Source organism: Micromys minutus (assembly GCF_963924665.1).
Source record: "Micromys minutus genome assembly, chromosome: X".
Lineage (NCBI taxonomy): Eukaryota > Metazoa > Chordata > Mammalia > Rodentia > Muridae > Micromys > Micromys minutus.
In genome coordinates, this window is record NC_137970.1 from 59,948,275 (window position 1) to 59,968,297 (window position 20,023).

Consider the following 20,023-nt stretch of genomic DNA (forward strand, 5'->3'; position numbering starts at 1 on the left):
AGCAGCCCTATTTATAATAGTCTAATAGTCATAAGCTGGAAAGAACCCAGATGTCCGTCAATGGAAGAATGAACACAGAAAATGTGGTACATTTACACAATAGAGTACGATTCAGCTATTAAAAACAGTGACCACATAAAATTCCCAGGGAATTGAATGGAACTAGAAAATATCATCCTGAGTGAGGTAACCCAGGAACAAAGTAACAACATATGTTATGCACTCACTGATAAATGGATACTATCCCAAAATCTCAGCATACCCAATAAACAATTAACAAACCATATGAGGCTCAAAAAGAAGGAAGACCAAAATATGGATGCTTCAGTCCTTCTTCAAAGTAAGAACAAAATACCCACTGTAGGAAATATAGGGACAAAGTGTGTTGAGGAGACTTAAGCAAAGGTCATCAAGAGACTTCCCCACCTGGTGATCCATTCCATGTGAATCCACCAAACACAGGCACTTTTGCTGATGCCAAGAACTGCTTGTTGACAGGAACCTAATATGGATATTTTCTGAGAGGACCTGTCAAAGCCACATAGATACACATAAGCATACATGCAACCAACCATTGAACTGATCAAGAGAACCCCAATGGAGGAGTAAGAAAAAGGACTGGAGGAGCTGTAAGGGTTTGCAACTCATAGACAGAGCAGTATCAACCAACCAAACCCCACACAGCTCCTAGGAACTATTCCACCAAACAAAGACTACACTTTAAGAGAGGGACAGTGGAGGGAGAGACAAACACAGAGAGACAAAGACCAAAAGAGAGAAAGAGAGGGAGGAGAGGGAGGGAGGGAGGGAGGGAGGGAGGGAGGGAGGGAGGGAGAGAGAGAGAGAGAGAGAGAGAGAGAGAGAGAGAGAGAGAGAGAGAGAGAGAGAGAGAGAGAGAGAGAGAGAGAAACCAGGACAATTTTACAAGACAGGCCACACATCAAGACAAAACAATCCAGAAAATGAGAAAGGGCTAGAAGATAGATTACAGTGATTTCTCAGAGTTAGCTTGAGGACAAGCAGAGCAATTCAAACAGAAGATGAGATAATTTATTTTGAATCAGTCAAGTTGGAAAGGAGTTTGGGCCACAACAGTGAAGTAGAACTATTCAGCCACTGTTGGTGGAGTTGTAAACTGGTAAAACCCCTCTAGAAATCAGTCTGGCGATTCCTCAGAAAATTGGACATAGTACTACCTGAAGACCCACTTCTGCGCATATACCCCAGAGAAGTTCCAACATACAACAAAGACACATGCACTACAATGTTCACAGTAGCTCTATTTATAATAGCCAGAAGCTGGAAAGAACCCAGATGTCCTTCAGTAGATGAATGCATACAAAATTTGTGGTTTATTTACACAATGGAGTACTATTCAGCTATCAGAAACATTGACTTTAAGGAATTCTTAAGAAAATGGATGCATCTAGAGAATATCATCCTGAGTGAGATAACCCAGTCACAAAAGAACAGACATAATAAGCAGTCACTGATAATTGGATACTAACCCCAGAAAGCTCTGAACACCCCAGAAAGAACTCACAGTGTATATGAAGTTCAAGAAAAAACAAAGGCCAAAAAAAAAAAAAAAAGAAAAAAAGAAAATGAAAAACCATATGCTTAATCTTTGCACACCAAGAAAACTTTGACTAATCCAGGTTACATCTTGTTTTACATGCACTTTATGTTCATTGTAACTAGTAAGATTTTAATGCACACTATCAAAACTTTAAAAAAGTCAAGTACTAACAAAAATGTATTCATATACTTTTATGCAAAAATGCTTAAAATCTGTACATTTATCTTTGTTTTTTTAAAAATAAAGTTGTTGAATTAAAAAAAAAAAAGAACTATCCATCCAGTGTTCAGAAAGATCTAGAAAGAGTGAATTTATCTAGTAAGCATCCAAGATAATTATATCTGGCAATTAAAAATTATTTTAGATATATATTTTATGTACAAACAACTGTTGGGAAATACTACAAATATATTTTTTTCTTTTCTTGAATCTTTAGATTTAAGGAGACAGTGTTATCATGTGTTTTGGAATGCAGTTTGAATGTGAAGAATGACATTGTATGAATCATTATAATACCACTGTTAATTTTGTTCTGCTGCAATTTAATACAATAATTACAGTGAATAGTTGGAGAAAAGCTGCTTGTAATAGATGTCAAATTACTACTAATTTTCTGCAATTAAGTAGAGCCCTTGACTATCTAGTTTTTTTTTCAACCTACAGTTGAAAGGTGACCTTATATTAATAGTGTAAAAAATTATTTCCTTGGTTCTTAATAGATAATCTACTTTTAAAATTCAATTAAAATACTTAATTTTAGTGCCCACACTGCGTCTGACAGCTTTTCTACTTGTGGTGCCTTTCTAAAAATTGTTAAATGATACTGAATATATACACTAAACATTAGCTGATTGTCATAAAATCATATTTTAAAACTTCTTTCCTGTGCAGGTAATTTTACTATAACAATTTACTATACACACACATTTGTTAGACTACAGCGATGACAATATACACTATCTACAATTACTAGCAAATTTAACATGGGTCATGAGGAAACAAATCTAACCTCTATAATTTCACAAAAAAACCTGTGATTCCAGAGGCCTTGCTGTCTCGATACCTTCAGTCTTTTCAACTCTCTCTAAACAGCCACTCTCAACAGGCAAAAAGAAATATGCTACCATTAAATGTATGTAATTATTACAGGTAGTAGGCACATCTTCAGGATTCTGTTATACCCAAGATAAAGTTAAGTCTACTAAGAGGAAAGAATATGCCCCAAATCATTCAGGAGCCCTCAAAAGCCTTCTGCTTCTCCCAAACTGGGCTGTTTCTTTCTACTTTCTGAGACAGCTCACTAGTATGTCCCATTCAAAGCTGTTTTTATACCTCTGAAGTGGCCCTCTTCTGTAGTTTTACTACACTCCCTCACAACACTGAGGAATTATGGAAAGATAATAAAGTTTATCACCATGTAAAAATGTTACTACAGTACTATAGTAGCCCAAAACTTGGAACATATATGAATACTGCAGTTCAGATCATATATTACCTCTCATTCTGAGTCTAAGTGTTTCAGTAGAACATACACATACTGTACAGCCATAAATAATGCAGAATTTGCTGATTGTACTTTCAGAATCAAGGCTGCAATGATATAATACAAAATAAATTGAGCACTTCCAGAAACATACCAAATTCATTATAAAACTGCCATGTGTACTTCCTTGTTGCATGTTTAGAGACATTTTACTGTTGAAATTATTGTGTTTGTATATTTCTTTCTACAATATTCATAATTAGTTGGGAGATTTCACACAGGACTGTGACTCAGTTTGACAGAACAAAGAGTACTAAATGAAGCTCTTAATATAAGTTTTCTTAGAAAAAATATCATTCAGCACAATGGTTTTTCATATAGTTCTGATTTCAAGTTGGTGACCAAAATATGTTCTATGCCACATTGTTTGGTCAGATTAGTTATCCAAACCCTTAGAAATGGATTGTAAATTTTAGACAATTCAGAATTCTTTAGTCATTAAACAAGTGCCTCCCATCTTATCACTGAGCTGTGGTTGAATTTTCAAGTCAGATAAGAGACTGCCTGATTTAGTCTCAACAGGCTCTCATGCTGGGAAAATCTGGCTTGCTTAGTGTCCTTTCATTAAATCCACCAATGAAGTGGAAGTTGCAAATATATAAAAACAATAGTGACTGAGCAGCTACCTCCAACACTATTCCCAGAGAGTCAATTAGGCACTTTGGAAGCTGAATGACTTCTTTCAAGCCATTGAAGCAGTAACTTACTTAATGGAACCCTAGTGACAGGGAAGCGTTCAAACAGTTTCCAAAAATGTTCAGTTTTGTCCTAGGGAATAGTTTACTCACTATAAAAATCTAACTCAATCAATCTGGGCCAAAGACTCCATTTATAAAAGGTTAAATGACTTTGGTGCTCTCAGAGATAATAAAACAGATACATCTATTCCATATGAATGAGTACTGAAGTCAAAAGCATAGAAAAATAATCATAATGCAAGTGAAGGAAATGGGTCACAAACATGTTTAACTTGCATGCCTTGGTAAAATTTATATTGTAAGATGAATTTCATGAGAACAGATAATACAAAAGATTCTCATCAGGTTCATCGTGAAAGAAAGAAATATCTTCACTAGAACATAGAAAAGCACTTTAGAATATCTTTCCCATTACAGTGAATGAATTATTAAAAATATATTAGCAAACATTTTATGTTAAATATTGCCATAGTTGTGACAAATACTATTGCCCCATTTCATGTGTTATTCCTCCAAAAACTTTTATTATTCATAATACAGACCAGTGCTGAATGCACACTATATTTTCGTCATAATGTTCCAAATTATACCATAGCTAAACATTCACTTGAATATTCTTCATAGTTATTTTAAAGTATTTACTAAATTCTTATAAATTATTCCTATAGATAGGTAGGAGTTTAAACCAATGCACATTAGGTGGTTTTCTCATCTTGCCATGAAATTATAAGTTTCATTCGTCTTAAGGTAACTTAATTGTAATAATGGGAAGAAGACATATTTCTGAATGTGCATTCATCATACTTATGTAGTAAGAACATTCTTAAATTTTCCTTTTTTATCATTTTTCTACATCTGATTAATTTATATTACAAAATTATAGGGGTTCTGAATGTCAATGTTAGACAGCAAATGTACAGCATTTAAATAAAATGAATCACTATTTGAATTACAGATATATGTAGAATTTTGATAGCAATAATGCTAATCATAATTAAAAATGCTGATATATGTGACTTGCAAAATAAGTAATACAGGTGTGATGACTGCACTAATTTTCTATAATTGCCTATCAAGAAACATTTAATGACTTAAACAAAAGTATATTAAAATTTTGAAGGATATGAAAGTATCATTGGGTTCAATACATTAAAACTAAAATGGTAGAATTGTTTTTATTCTTCTCTGAAGATCCTTGGGTAGAATGTTTCCCTTCCTTGGTCAGGTGTATTATATTAAAGATTTCTAGTTATGAACCAAATGGATTTAACAGATATCTATAGAACATTTTATCATAAAACAAAATAATATACTGTCTTCTCACCACCTCATGGTACCTTCTTGAAAACAGACCATATAATTGGTCACAAAATAGGCCTCAACACATACAAGAAGATATAAATAATCATATGCATCCAATCAAATCACCACAGACAAGGCTGATCTTCTATAACAACAAAACCATCAGAAAGCCCATATGCACGATGAAGCTAAACAATACCCTACACAATGATAAGATGGTCAAGGAAGAAATAAAGAAAGAAATTAATCACTTTTAGAATTTAATCAAAATAAAGGCACAACATATCCAAACTTATGGGACCCAATGAAAGCAGTGGTAAGAGGAAAATCCATAACTTTCAGTGCCTCCACAAGGAAACTGGAGAGAAGATACTTTATCAGCCTGACAGTACATGTGAAAGCCCTAGAACAAATAGAAGCAAATATACCAAAGAGGAGTAGACAATAGGAACTAATCAAACTCTGGGCTGAAATCAACCAAGTTGAAACAAAAAAGAAACTATATAAAGAATAAAAATAAAAAAAAATAATAAAATAAAATAAGGAATAAAAATAAAAAACCAAAGTAAACAGGAACTTTTTTTTTTCTTTTTCGAAAAAATCAACAAGATAAACCCATAGTCAGAAAAGCCATAGCACACAGAGACTGTATCCAAACTATTAAAAAAATGAAAAGAAAGATCAGAAATTGAAGGGGAAAAATAACAACAAAAACTGAAAAAAAAAAATAGAAATCATCAGATCCTACTACAAAAGCATATATTCAACAAAACTGGAAAATCTGTATGAAATGGACAATTTGCTAGATGGATAGCAGATACCAAGGTTAAATCAGGAAAAAATAAACAATCTAAACACTCTCAAATTGGTAAAATAAATATAAGTAGAAACCAAATAGTCTCCCAACCCCAAAAAAAAAAAAAAAAAAAAGCACAGGACCTTATGGGTTTATTGCAGAATTCTATCAGACTTTCAAAGATGACCTAATACCATCTATTTTACAAAATAGAAACTGACGAAATACTACACAGTTCCTTCTTTGAATCTACATTTATGCTTATTCCTAAACCACATAAAAATCAAAGTAAGATAACTTCAGACCAATTTCCCTTATGAATATCGCTAAAAACCCTCAGTGAAATTGTCACAAACTTAGTTCTAAAACACATTGAATGTGATCCATAATGATCTATTAGGCTGCATTACATGGATGCAGGCATGTTTCAATATACAGAAATCCATCAATGTTATCCACCACATAAACTCAAAGAAAAAAGAATGTTCATTTCATTAGATTTTGAAAAAAGCATTTGACAAAATTCAACACCCTTTCATGTTAAAAGTTTTGGAAAACTCAGGAATTCACTGTCAATATCTAAACATAGTAAAAGCAATATATGGCAAACAAGTAGCCAACAAGAAATTTAATGGAGAGAAATTTGAAACAATCTCACCCAAATCAGGGACTAGACCAGGCTTCCTCCTTCCTCTCTACCTATTGAACATAGTACTTGAATTTCTATCTTGAGCAATTAGACAACAAAAGCAGGCCAAATAAATATAAATTAGAAATGAAAAAAATCAAAATATCACTATTTCCAGCTGATATGATAGTACATTTATGTGACCTCTAAAATTCAACAGAGAACATATACAACTGATAAACAACTTCAGCAAATTGTCTGCATGTAAAATTAACTCAAACTATTCAGTAGGTTTCCTCTACTTAAGGGTAAGCATGCTGAAAAATAAATTAGGGAAATGACATCATTCACAATAGTCATAAATATTATAAAATATCGTGGAGTGAATCTTACCAAACAAGTAAAATATCTTTATGTGAAGAACTTCAATTCTCTGAATAAAAAAAATAACAACAACAAAACAAAACAAAACAAAACAACAACAACAACAACAACAAAAAACAGATCAAAGGAGACCCAAGAAGATAGAAATATCTCCTAAATTCATGGATTGGCAGGATTAATATTACAAAAATTGCAAGCAATCTACATGTTCAAGGCAATCTCCATCAAAATTTCAACTCAATTATTCAAAGAGTCAGAAAGAGAAATTCTCAAATTAATTTAGAATAATAAAAAAAAACAAGTTAGTCCAAATATTGCCAACAATAAAACAACTTGCGGGGGAACTGCCATAGCTGATCTAAAGCCATACTTCAGAGCAATAGTGATAATAAGTACATGGTATTGGTATAGTGGTAGATAGGTGCATGAATAGAATAGAATTGAAGACCCAGAAATGAACCCACCCACTTGTCTTCACTTGATTTTTGACCAAGAAGCTAATATCATCCAGTGGAAAAAAGACAACTTTTTCAACAAAAGAGGCTGGTTAAACTGTGGAAGAATGCAAGTTGATCTACACTTATTTTTCAGTACAAAGCTCAAGTCCAAGTGGATCAAGAACCTCCACATAAAACCAGATACACTGAATCCAATAAAAAAGTGTCAATAAGCCTCTGGGCACAGGTAAAAGTGTCAAAGCTTCTGTAAGGAAAATAACATAGTAACTAGGATAAAAATTTTACCAACAGTTTGGGAAATAATCTTTACCAACCTCATAGAGTGCTAATTTCCAATATATACAAAGAACTCAAGAAATTAGACTGCAGAGAACCACATAATTCTCTTAAAATGAGAAACAGAGCTAAACAGAGAACTCTCAATTGAGGAACAGAGAAGCACCTAGAGAAAGAGTCAACTATTTCACTCACCTCACACCAGTGAAAAAAGCTAAGCTCAAAAACTAAAGTGAGAGCAGATGCTGGCAAGTATTTAGAGAAAGAGGAACACTCCTCCATCTCTGGTGGAATTGCAAGCTGGTATAACCACTCTTGAGATCAGTTGGCAGGTTACTCAGAAAATTGGCTATAGTACTGTCTGAGGACCCAGCTATACCACTCCTGGGTATATACCCAAAAGATGCTCCAACATATAACAAGGATACATGGTCACAGCAACCGAATTTATAATATCCAGAATCTAGAAAGAAACCATAAGTCCTTCAACAGAGGAATGGATACAGAAAATATGGTACATTTACACAATGGAGTACTACTCAGCTATTAAAATCAATGACTTCATAAAAATCTTAGGCAATTGGAAGGAACTAGAAAATTCCATCCTGTGTGAGGTAATGCAGACACAAGAAGATGTACTTGGTATACACTCACTGATAAGTAGATAATAGACCAAAAGTTCAGAACATCCAAAAAGTAATTCATAGACCAAATAAAAATCAAGAAGTAGGAAGATCAAAATGTATATGCTTCAATTCTTCTAATAAAGGGGAACAAAATATTCATGATAGTAAATACAGAGACAAAGAGTACAGCAGAGACTGGTAGGAAAGGGCATCCATAGACAGTCCCACTAGGAACCCATCCTTTATACTACTACTAATCCTAGTCACTATTCCTGGTGCTAAGAAGTGCTTTCTGACAGGACCCTGCTATGGTTGTCTTCTGATAGCCTCTGCAAGAGCCTTATTAATAAAATTAAGGTATTCATAGGTAACCATCAGACTGAGCATAGACCCCCCCATGGAGGAGTTAGAGAAAGAACTGAAGGAGCTGAAGGAGTTTGCAATGTCATAAGAAGAACATTGTCCACCAACCAGACCCCCAGAGCTCTCAGAGATTAAGCCACCAACCAAAGAGTACAAATGAGGGGACCCATGGCTTCAGCAACATATGTACCAGAGGATGGTATTGTCTGACATCAATAGGAAGCAAAACTCTGAGTCTGTGAAGGCTTTTTTCTTTTCTTCCAGTGTTGGAGAATTTCATGGTTTTGAGTCATGAGTGAGTGGGTGAGAGGGGGAGCATCCTCATAAAAGCAGGAGGAGGGAGTATGGGACGGGGGAACTGGGAAAGGGAATAATATTTGAAATGTAAAACATAAATCATACAATTAAAAGAAAAATACTTCTAAGTGCCATAAGACAACAAAAGACAATACAATAAACTGAAAAAAATCAGTCACCTGCTTTATACAAATGAAAAAATGGGCAGAAAAAGAAATCATTGATGAAACCCTTTAAAATAGCCACAAGTAATTTTGAGCTAGCCAGTAAGCAAAATCCTTCCATGGCCTCAGCTTCTGCTTAACAGTAATGTAAAATGTGTAAGGCGAATAAACCCTTTCCTCCCCAAATTGCTTCTTGGTTATGATGCAGGAAGAGAAAACGTGATTAAGAGAAATGGGAGATTTTCAGGGCAAAATTCGTGGGATTATATGAGCACAATTTAAGTATAGTAAGTTAGTCATAATGAGCTCCTGAAACAAAGACATGGTTGCAGGGTGGTGGTAACAAGGTAGTCATAGCAATCACTTTGATACAAAGGTAGGGTTGCTAGATGGTTATAGACTTTTGAAAACAACAACATAATTGCCATTCCTGGAACAGTAGTACAGAAAGATTCACAGTTAAGGTCACATGTGGGATATAGGTGAGAAATAGAGGTATAATTAAAAATAGGAATGGACATAGATTGTTGTTGTTATAAGTTGGCTTATAAACATACTACGGATGCAGGGTAGTTATCCAATATATTAAATAACATTATTATACAATTTAGTCTGAAAAATCATTTTAGTCATAAAGCCCAAAATGTCATTTCTGACTGAGTTGAGATCACTGAGGCTCAGAGAAACTTCAGAAAGTTAAAGATATCAAAATAAAACTATGTGTGTGCTTCTTCTCTGTCTAGTATTCCTGGGAATTTATGCAGAAGCCGTTCTTTGAGCACTGGCGGTGATATTTTTTGTTTTGTCATTTTACTGTTCAGACGTGTTGGACATGGAATTCATGCTACTTTGCTTCTGTTCTGCTTTCCAGAGCCCCACTAAATTGTGGGTGCTGTAGATAACAAAGTAAAGATATTTACTATTTTCATTCACACTTTTCTTCTGGCTCATATGTCATTAGCTCATGGGTTTTCTTCTTGGAGAGAGAGAGAGAGAGAGAGAGAGAGAGAGAGAGAGAAAGAGAGAGAGAGAGAGGGAGGGAGGGAGGGAGGGAGGGAGGGAGGGAGGGAGGGAGGGAGGGAGGGAGGGAGGGAGGGAGAGGGAGGGAGGGAGAGAGAGAGGTACCAAGAGACAGAGACACAGAGAACATTTGTGTAGCTTTTGGTCATTAAGCCTTCTCATTCCTTGAAGAGATAAAAATGTCTGCATTTTTTCTAAGTTGGTTTCACTTATGTTTCATGTAATAGTGTCATGTGTATATGTGATAAATATTCACATATGCTATTGTTTGTATACAGAAAAGTGCATTTTTACAATCTGTGGGTTCTTCAGTTCTTTTAAATATAGTTTTATAATATTAAATATATTTTTCTGAAGGTACAGAAAGATCGCTGAAGCTTACTGAAATAAACAAGAGTGTCTTACTCATGGTGTAGAGAGCAAAGAAATAAAATTAGATATTATTAATATGTTCCAGGCATATCTTGTAGAATATGCTAAACAATAAGCAAATTAAGATGATGTACTGGGAGATGAACCCAAGCAAGAAGAAACAAAGCCCAAATAACTGCCTATTAAAGGAAAAAATTTGTTGATATGGCATCAGAAAAGAAGGTGGTAAAAATTACCTCACAGTGACAGAATGCAGAAGTGGGCTGAATGGTTTAATATACTTGTAACCTTGAAGAGTAAGAAGGTTATTTAGGCAGATATATTTGAAATTCCTTCAGTTGCAATAAGAGGTTTATTATCACTGAACACCAAGCCTAGGAAGCTGACAAAAAAGAATGAGAGATTTCAGATTGAGACCAATTCATATGGAGCTGGAAACAAAGTGGGTAGAGGGTCAAACAAAACAAAAAGAAAAGAGTATATTAGGGTTGTATAATGATAAATTCATGATTTCTGTTTCATAGTGATTTTCATTTCTTAGTTTTTCTCGGTTTTAAACACACACACACACACACACACACACACACACACACCTTACCTGCATGCAATCATAGCCATGTACCTTGCTGTCAGGAAGCCTGTACATTTGGTACATCCTTGAATTTAGTAAAATTTAAGATTGTGTTTTTGAAAATACTTTTAAAAATCAGTACATGTATCTTTCCCTTTTTAAAATAAAGTTATAAAAAAAAGTGATTGTGTCTTTTGGTTTGCTTTTTATTTTTTTGCTCATTAATAAGAAAGAAAAGAAAAAAATATTTTTCTGTGACCAATTAAAATGGAAGTGTAGATTCATGAATTTATTTTTTATAACACTTAGTATTTATTATCATTAACAAACAGCTGTTTTGATGTCTATGAACGTCTGTTAATGGACAAGAAGACACCATTTACCCAAACAAGGAAAACTCAAATTAAGCCTTTATATACAAGTAAATTTAGAGCTCTTTTAAAGTGTCCAAATCTATTCATAAATTTGAGTAATTAAACTAATCATGAGTTAACATATCTGAACAATGAACTAAAATATTCCAAAGTTTTTTCTAGTACAAAAAATAAATGTTTTAGTTATAAAAGAGCTCTATCAATATACAAAAACTATATAATTCAGACAGTCACAAAAGTGTGAGCAGAAGGCTTATCAAAAGACATTTAATACAATTAGTTTTCAACTAATTGGTGATTCAGCTCTTGGTGGTCCACATTTACAAAGAAATCTAGCCCAAACCCCTCCAAATACCGTTCCACGGAAAAGTACATCCTTACCAGAATTTTTAGCAAGTATGGATTAGGAATTTGTTTTTGTTTTGTTTTAAAAATGGCCTCCAGCGCAAGTTATTTAGTTTAATTACCACTGTCAACAGATCTGGACCTGGCCCAGGACCAGAACCTCTGGTGATCCACAGATCCTAGAGATTGAGATCTATTTGAAGAACCACATTTCTTGCTCTTCTCAGGCAAGGGAGACCTACTTCCAGAATGGGACTTGCTCTAGCTTCAGTTCCTGCTGTAAGACTAGGACTTGCTCCTGCGAGAACAGGATAGGCTACGAGACCTAGAGGAACTCCAGGTCCAAGATTGTGACCTGCTTCTTGATCTGTGCCTCTGGCTGCCTTCAATTAATTTGATTTTATCCCGTTGATTTCCTTTCCAGAAAGTTTATCAATAGCATTCTTTAAGTCACTGTAAGAGGCAAATTCAACTACCCTTTCATTAATTTAGGCCGATGTGCATCCACAAAGGTTGCTTCCCCAGCTTGCCTCATGAAATCTTTGAGATCCTGGCAGCTGAATCTTGAGGATAAATTCTCAACTATAAGTCGACCTTCTGTTCTTACAGGTGGGGCATCTCATCTATCATTTCAGGGTCTGCGACTAATAAACGGTCGTAGTATCACATTCTACCTCTTCCACCTCCAGACCGAGCCTGAGCATATTCTGAATAGTAACCTGTTCACTGCAAAGCTCATTCCCATCAAGTTCATAAACAGCATGATCTGCATTCCTCAGGTCCTCAAATTTCACAAATCTAAAATCTCTTTTCAAATTAATATCTGTGATCCATCTGCAACCCTTAAAGAATCTTTCCGCATTTTTCTCCCTCGTTGCTGGATTAAGTCTCCCAATCAACACTCGTCAGCCACTCATGATGTCAGGCTAGTGTTTCCTACTGGACAGGGTCTTTGACAGCTGAGACCTAGAGAGGTCCATAGTTGCTACAAAGCTCTCCAGCTCCCTACACACACGAACTCAACTCCTCTAAGTCTCTCCACAACTGACTGATTCATGAATTTAAATGCTTTGATAATTTATTGAAAACTTGATAAATATATTCTACCTATAATATTTGTGTACTCTAAACATCTTAAAACTTACACATAGATACCTCAGTTAGCTATTTTTGCTGAGTTTTTTCGGGACCTAACAATGTTTACTATGTCTCCATGGTGTAATCTAAACACTTCTGCAAATCATTTTGTAATTTCATGCTAAGGGTGTATCATTTTTCTTCAATGACTTAGCAAAAGTTGTCCTAAAAAATAAACTTCTTTCTTTGCTTGGGCAAGAAACTCTAAATTCAGTGGACCATATACAAAAAGAAGACAAGAGTAAATGCTGATTTGTTGAAAGAAGTGTTTAACTGAGAATAAAGGTGCTATGAGAGAATGGAATGATGGGAGAAAACAATTACATAAACACATTTATGAAACTGACAAGTTCAAAAAAATAAAAATAAGCAGTAAGGGGAAAAAAGGGTGAAATTATCATGTAATCTGAAGTATCTGTTAGCACTGAATTGATTTTAATTATACAAGGACTGTTTTGCAATACTTTCAGTTATGAATGTTCAACTACTACTTGACATTGTTAAATGCAAATTTTCACAGCCAAAAAAGAAACTACATATTTTAAATTGTATGCCATTTTAATTAATATAAAAAACTTACATCATTCAATTTTAATTCCTTGTTATATCAGTTATCTACTGATAGATCAATTGTAGCCATCTCACTGATCAGATTGATGGTTACGGTATTACATCGTGCTGGTATGTAGGTTTTTAATAGTCAAAATTTCAGAAGTTTACATGGTATGAGAGTAAATAAGGAACAAAATGTAGGGTCAATATTAATCACAATACTGTGCCTGTAACTTTTCTTCAATTTTATCTTTACAGAATATAACATGTCAAAAACAAGAATATTTAACTTACTTCCTTATTCAATTGTAACACAATACCTTGGACTACCTATTCATGAATGAGACAAAAATTGCTAATGGTCCCATTAGATTTTTATATTAAGAACAATACTTAAGGAGGATTTTCATTTAATGAGATCTCTCTGAGCTTCATAGATGATTTTTTTTCCATTTTATAAAATTAAATACTCTCTGTATTTACATTTGAAATGTTATCACATTTCCCCAACCTATTCCTATCACTCCCCTCTCCACTAGTCTTCACAAAGGCGCATTCACTCAGTGTGTTCTCAGTGTGGTGTTTTACTCCGTGGAAGTTTTGGAGGGTTCTGTTGTTTGATAATGTTGTTCTTCTCATGAGGTTGCAACCCCTTTAAGGTCCTTCAGTTCTTTACCTTACTAGTGTACCTGAATTCAGTCCAATGTTTGTTACAAGCAAGCTCAGTGTAACTATATGACTCTAACATAGTCACTGAGGAGGCATTTCTATCTTTTTCCTGCCAGTAAGTACTTGTCATCAGCAATAGTGCTTGGGTGTGGTCAATGCATATGGGGTGGATTCCCAGATGAGGCAGCCTCTGAATGATCTTTTCTTCTATCCCTATTCCTCTATTCGAACTTATATTTTCTCCTATGAGTGTTTTGTTGTCCCTTCTAAGAAAGACTAGGGGATTCGACTTCTGGCCTTTCTTTTTTTGATTATCATAAGTTCTGTGAATTATTTCTTGGGTATTCAGAACTATCTGGGGCTAGTATTCGCTTATCAATAAGTGCATTCCATATGTGTTCTTTTGTGAGCGGGTTATTTCACTAAGCATGATAGCTTTTAGTTCCATCTATTTGCATAGAAATTTCATGAAGTCGTTATTTCTAATAGCTGCATAGTATTCCATTGTATAAATGTACCATATTTTCTGTACCTATTCCTCTGTTGAAGGACATCTGGGTTCTTTCTATCTTCTTGCTATTATATATAAGTCTTTAATAAACATGTGTCATTGTTATGTGTTGGAGCACCTTTGGGGTATATGTCCAAGAGTGGAATAGCTGGGTCTTTTGGTAGTACTATGACCAAATTTCTGAGGAACTGCCAGACTGATTTCAGGAGTGGTTGTACCAGTTTACAACCCCAGCAACAGTGGAGAAGTGTTCCTCTTTTTCCACATCCTAACCAGCATCTGCTGTCATCTGAGACTTTGAACTTAGTCATTATAACTGGTGTGAGGTGGAATCTCAGGGTTGTTTTGATTTGCACTTCCTTGATGACTAGGGATGTTGAACATTTTTTAGGTGCTTCTTAGCCATTCTATATTCCTCAGTATTGAGAATTCTTTGTTTACCTCTGTACCCCATTTTAATAGAATTATTTGATTCCTTGGAGTGTAATATCTTGAGTTCTTTGTATATATTAGATATTAGTCCTCTATCAGATGTAGGATTCATAAAGATTTTTTCCTAATCTGTTGGCTATCTTCTATCTTCTAGAGAGTATCCTTAGCCTTACTGAAACTTTGAAATTCCATGAGGTTCCATTTGTTGACTCATTTTTTTCAACTTTATTTAAAAAATAAAAAAGAGATACATGTACAGATTTTAAAGCATTTTTGCATAAAACTATATGAATATATTTTGTCAGTACTTAATTTTTTAAGGTGTGACAGTATGCATTGAAATCTTACTAGTTATAATGAGCATAAAGTACATGAAAAACAAAATGTAACACATAAATAGTCCAAGTTTTTTGTATGTAAAGTTTGAACATAATGATTTTTAAATACCACAAATTGCCACAAGGCTATATTCTTATTTCTTGAATTATTGATGATTGAAGGTCTAGGTATACCCCACTCTGAGAGGGTGCTATACACTTATTTTTTTATTCTAAGAAGAACTATGGTTTCCACTTTTTGACTTTTCTTTCTTTCTTTCTTTCTTTCTTTCTTTCTTTCTTTCTTTTTGAGCTTTTTATGGTCTGTGAGTTGTTTCTTGGGTATTCAGAGCTATTTGGGGCTAGTATCCAATTATCAGTGATTGTATATTATGTATGTATTTTTTTGACTGGGTAACCTAGGATAATATTCTCTAGAGCATAAGTCATGGGTGTTCTGTTGAGCAAAATTTCCCCTGTGCCTATATGTTCTAAGCTCTTACCTACTTTCTCTTCTAACATTTTCAGTGTAACTCGTGTTATGTGGAGGTCTTTGATCCAATTGGACTTTATCTTTGTACAAAGATAAGAAAGGATTGATTTGCATTCTTTTTCATGGTGACTGCCAGTTGAACTTACAGAATTTTATTTAAGAGGCTGTCCTTATTTCGTTGAATGTTTTTAGATACTTGTCACAGATAAACTGACCATAGGTGTATGTGTTTGTGTGTTCTTTTCTGGGTCTTCAATTATGTTCCATTGATCTACCTGACTATCTCTGTGACAATACCATGAGGTTTTTATCACAATTGCTTTGCAATACAGAATTAGGCTCCGCCAGAAGTTCTTTTATGGTTGAGAATAGATTTCACTATTCTAGGCTTTTTTTTTTTTTTTAAATCCAGATTAATTTGAAAATTACTCTTTCAAACTATATGAAGAATTGATTTGGAATTTTGATGGGGATTCCATCAATTTTGTAGATTGCTTTTGACAAGATGGCCATTTTTAAAATGTTGAACCTTCCAATCCATGAGATTGGGATATCTTTCCATCTTCTGAGATCTTCTTCAATTTCCTTCTACATAGACTTGAAGTTCTTGTCATACATATCTTTCACTTGCTTAGTTAGTGTCACATAAATGTATTTTATATTATCTGTGACTATTGTGAAGGATATCTCTTCTCTAATTTCTTTCTCCACATATTTATCCATTGAGTAGAGGAAGACTACTGATTTGTTTGAGTTAATTTTATATCCAGCTATTTTGCTTAAGTTGTTTATCAGCTGTAAAAAAATTTCTGGTGGAATTTTTACTGTTACTTAAGTATACTACCATATCACATGCAAATAGTGATATTTTAAATTATTCCTTGCCAATTTGTATCCTTTTGACTTCTTTTTGCTGTCTAATTTTTCTGCCAGAACTTCCAGTACTACATTGAATGGGTAGAGGAAGAGTTTGAAGGTTTATCTAGTTCCTGATTTTAATGGGATTATATTGAGTTTCTCTATATTTAGTTTGATATTGGCGACCTACATGCTATATATTGCTTTTACTATGTTTAGTTATGGACCTTGGATTCCTGTTCTTTCAAAAACTCTAAACATGAAAATGCACTGAATTTTGTGAAATGCTTTCTCAACATGTAGTGAGATGATCATATGTTGTTTGTTTGTTTTTTTTTTTTTCTTTTGAGCTTGTGTATATGGTGGATTATGTTGATGGATTTCTGTATATGGGACCATCCCTACATCCCTGAGATGAAACCTACTTGATCATGGTGAATGACTCTTTTGATGTGTTCTTGAATTCAGTTTGAAAGAATTTTATTGAGTATTTTTGCATTTATGTTTATGAGGGAAAATGATCTGAAGTTTTCTTTCTTTGTACTTTCCTTGTCTGGTTTTTCTGAGTGTAATTCTGGCTTCGAAGAAAGGATTGGGTAGTGTTACTTATATTTTTGTTTTGTGGAATAATTTGTAAAGTATTATTATTAGATCTTCTCTGAATGTCTGGTCAATTTCAGTCTTGAACCAAACTGGTCCCTTTTTTTACTTTTTTATCCCCCATGGAATGCTTTTCCTTTAGTTGTTATGGGACTGTTTAGGTAATATATATGATCCCTAATCTCAGTCTAAAATTTTGTCCATTTACTTTAGATTTTCCGGGTTTTTTGGTATAGGCTTTTATAGTAGGATCTGATGATTTCTAGAATTTCCTTAGTTTCTGTTGTTATGTCTCCCCTTTCCTTTCTGATTTTATTCCTTTGGATTTTCTCTCTCTGCACACTCAAGTTAGTTTGGCTAAGATTTTATCAATCCTTTCAATTTTGCCAAAGAACCAGCTCTTGGTTTTGAATCTTTGTATAGTTCTTTTTGTCTCTATTTGGTTGGTTTCTGCTCTGAATTTAATTATTTACGGCCATATACTCCTCCTTGGTGTATCTACTTCTTTATTTTCTAGAGCATTCAGGTGTGCTTTCAAGCTGCTAGTTTATACTCTTTCTGTATTTTTTTTGAGGCACTCAGAGCTATGAGTTTTCCTCTTAGTATTGATTTCATTGCATTACATAAGTTTGTGTATGTTGTGCTTTAATTTTCATCAAATTCCAAAAAAAATCTTTATTTATTTCTTTATTTCTTCCTTGACCAAGCTATCATTGAGTAGAGCATTGTTCAGCTTCCATGTGTATGTAGATTTTTTGTTATTAAAGACCAGCCTGTATCCATGATGATCTCACAAGATGCATGGTAAAATTTTGATCTTCTTATATTTGTTGAGGCCAATTTTATTTCCAACTATATGTTCAGCATTGGAGAAGGTATTGTGAGGTACTGAGAAGAAGATATTTGTTTGTTTTAGGATGAAATATTCTGTAGATGTCTCTTAATTCCAAGTAGTTTATAACCTCTGCTGGTTTTGCTGTATCTCTCTTCGGGCTCAGCTTCCATGATCTGTACTTTGATGACAGTGCGGTTTTGAAGTCTCCCACTATTACTGTGTAAGGTGCAATATATGCTTTGAATTTCTTTCATGAATGTGGGTGCAATTGTATTTGGAGCACAGATGTTCAAGATTGAGAATTCATCTTGATATTTTTTCTGGGATGAGAAAAAAGTATTTTTCCTCATCTTTTTTGGTTAATTTTAGTTTAAATATCTAACTCATTTGATATTAGAATAGCTACTCCAGATTATTTCCTGGCACAGTGTGCTTGGAAGGATTTTTCTCATCCTTTTAATCTGAGGTAGTGTCTGTCTTTGACTCTCAGATGAGTTTCCTGTATGCAGCAAAATGATGAATCCTGTTTACATATCCAGTCTGATATTCTATGTTTTTTGGGGGGGTGGAATTGAGTCCATTGATGTTAAGAAATATTAAGTAATAATGACTGTTGTTTCCTGTTATTTTTGTTGTTAGAGGTAGAATTATGTTTCTGTGCTTTTCTTCTTTAGGTTTCCTTGCATGATTATTTTCTTGCTTTTCCTTGGGTGTAATTTCCCTCATTGTGTTGGATTTTTTCATCAATTATCTTTTTAGTGTTGGATTTGTCGACAGATATTGTGTAAATTTGATTTTGTCCTGGATTATCTTGGTGTCTCCATCTATGGTAACTTGAGACTTTTGGTTAATATATTAACCTGCTCTGACATTTGTGTTCTCTTAGGCTCTGTATGATGTCTATCCAAGGTCTTATAGCTTTCCTGGTCTCTGTAGAGAAGTCAGGTGTAATTCTGATTTGTTTGCCTTTATATTTTACTTTTCCTTTTTCCTTTAGTGAATTTAGGATACTTTCTATGTTTTGAACAGTTGATGTTTTAACTAGCATGATTATGGAGGTGTTTCTTTTCTGGTCCAATCTATTTGGATTTCTGTAGGCTTCTTGTATGTTCATGATCATTGCATTTTTAAGGGTAGGAAAGTTTTCTTCTATAATTTTGTTGAAGATCTTTACTGTGCCTTTCAGTTGGGAGTCTAGGCCCTCTTCTACACCTATTATTCTTAAGTTTGTTCTTTTCTTTGTGTCCTGGATCTCCTGAATTTTTTGGGTTAGGAGCTTTATATTTTTTGCATTTTCTCTGACTGTTGTGTCAATATTTTCTATGTTATCTTCTGCCCCTGAGACCGTCTCTTTTATATCTTATAGTCTGTTGGTGATATTTGCATGTTTGTCTCTTGATTTCTTTCTTAGTTTTCCATTTCCATGACTGTGACTGTCACTTTTTGTGATTTCTTTATTGTTTCTTTTTCCATTTTCAATTCATTCAACCTGTTTGGTTGTGCTTTCCTGTAGTTCTTTGAGTGATTTTAGTATTTCCTCTTTAATGGCTTCTATTTGTTTACATATGTTATCTTGGTTGTCCTGTAATTCTTTAAGGGGGTTATTAATGCATTTTTCAAAGATTTCTATCATCATTAGGAAGTATAACCTTAATTCTAAATTTTGTCTTTCTGGTATGTTTCAGAAATCTACTACTTGCTGTGGTGGGAGGTCTGGGTTCTGCTGATCTCGTGTTGTCCGTCTTTTTATTGCTTAGGTTCTTGTGCTTTCTATTGCCATCTTGTTATCTGTGATTATAGGTGCTATTGTTGTCTCTAACTGG

The 20,023-nt window shown here is 34.1% G+C and overlaps 1 pseudogene across 1 annotated transcript in view; it reads right to left on the reverse strand.

Annotated features, from left to right (window-relative positions):
• Positions 1 to 11,910: 11,910 nt before the first annotated feature.
• The window catches only part of LOC308414978 (serine/arginine-rich splicing factor 5-like), an 83,128-nt pseudogene continuing 75,015 nt past the window's right edge, over positions 11,911 to 20,023 (reverse strand). The window contains exon 2 of the transcript in view: positions 11,911 to 12,697. The product of the transcript in view is annotated as a serine/arginine-rich splicing factor 5-like (transcript). The remainder of the gene's footprint in view (positions 12,698 to 20,023) is intronic.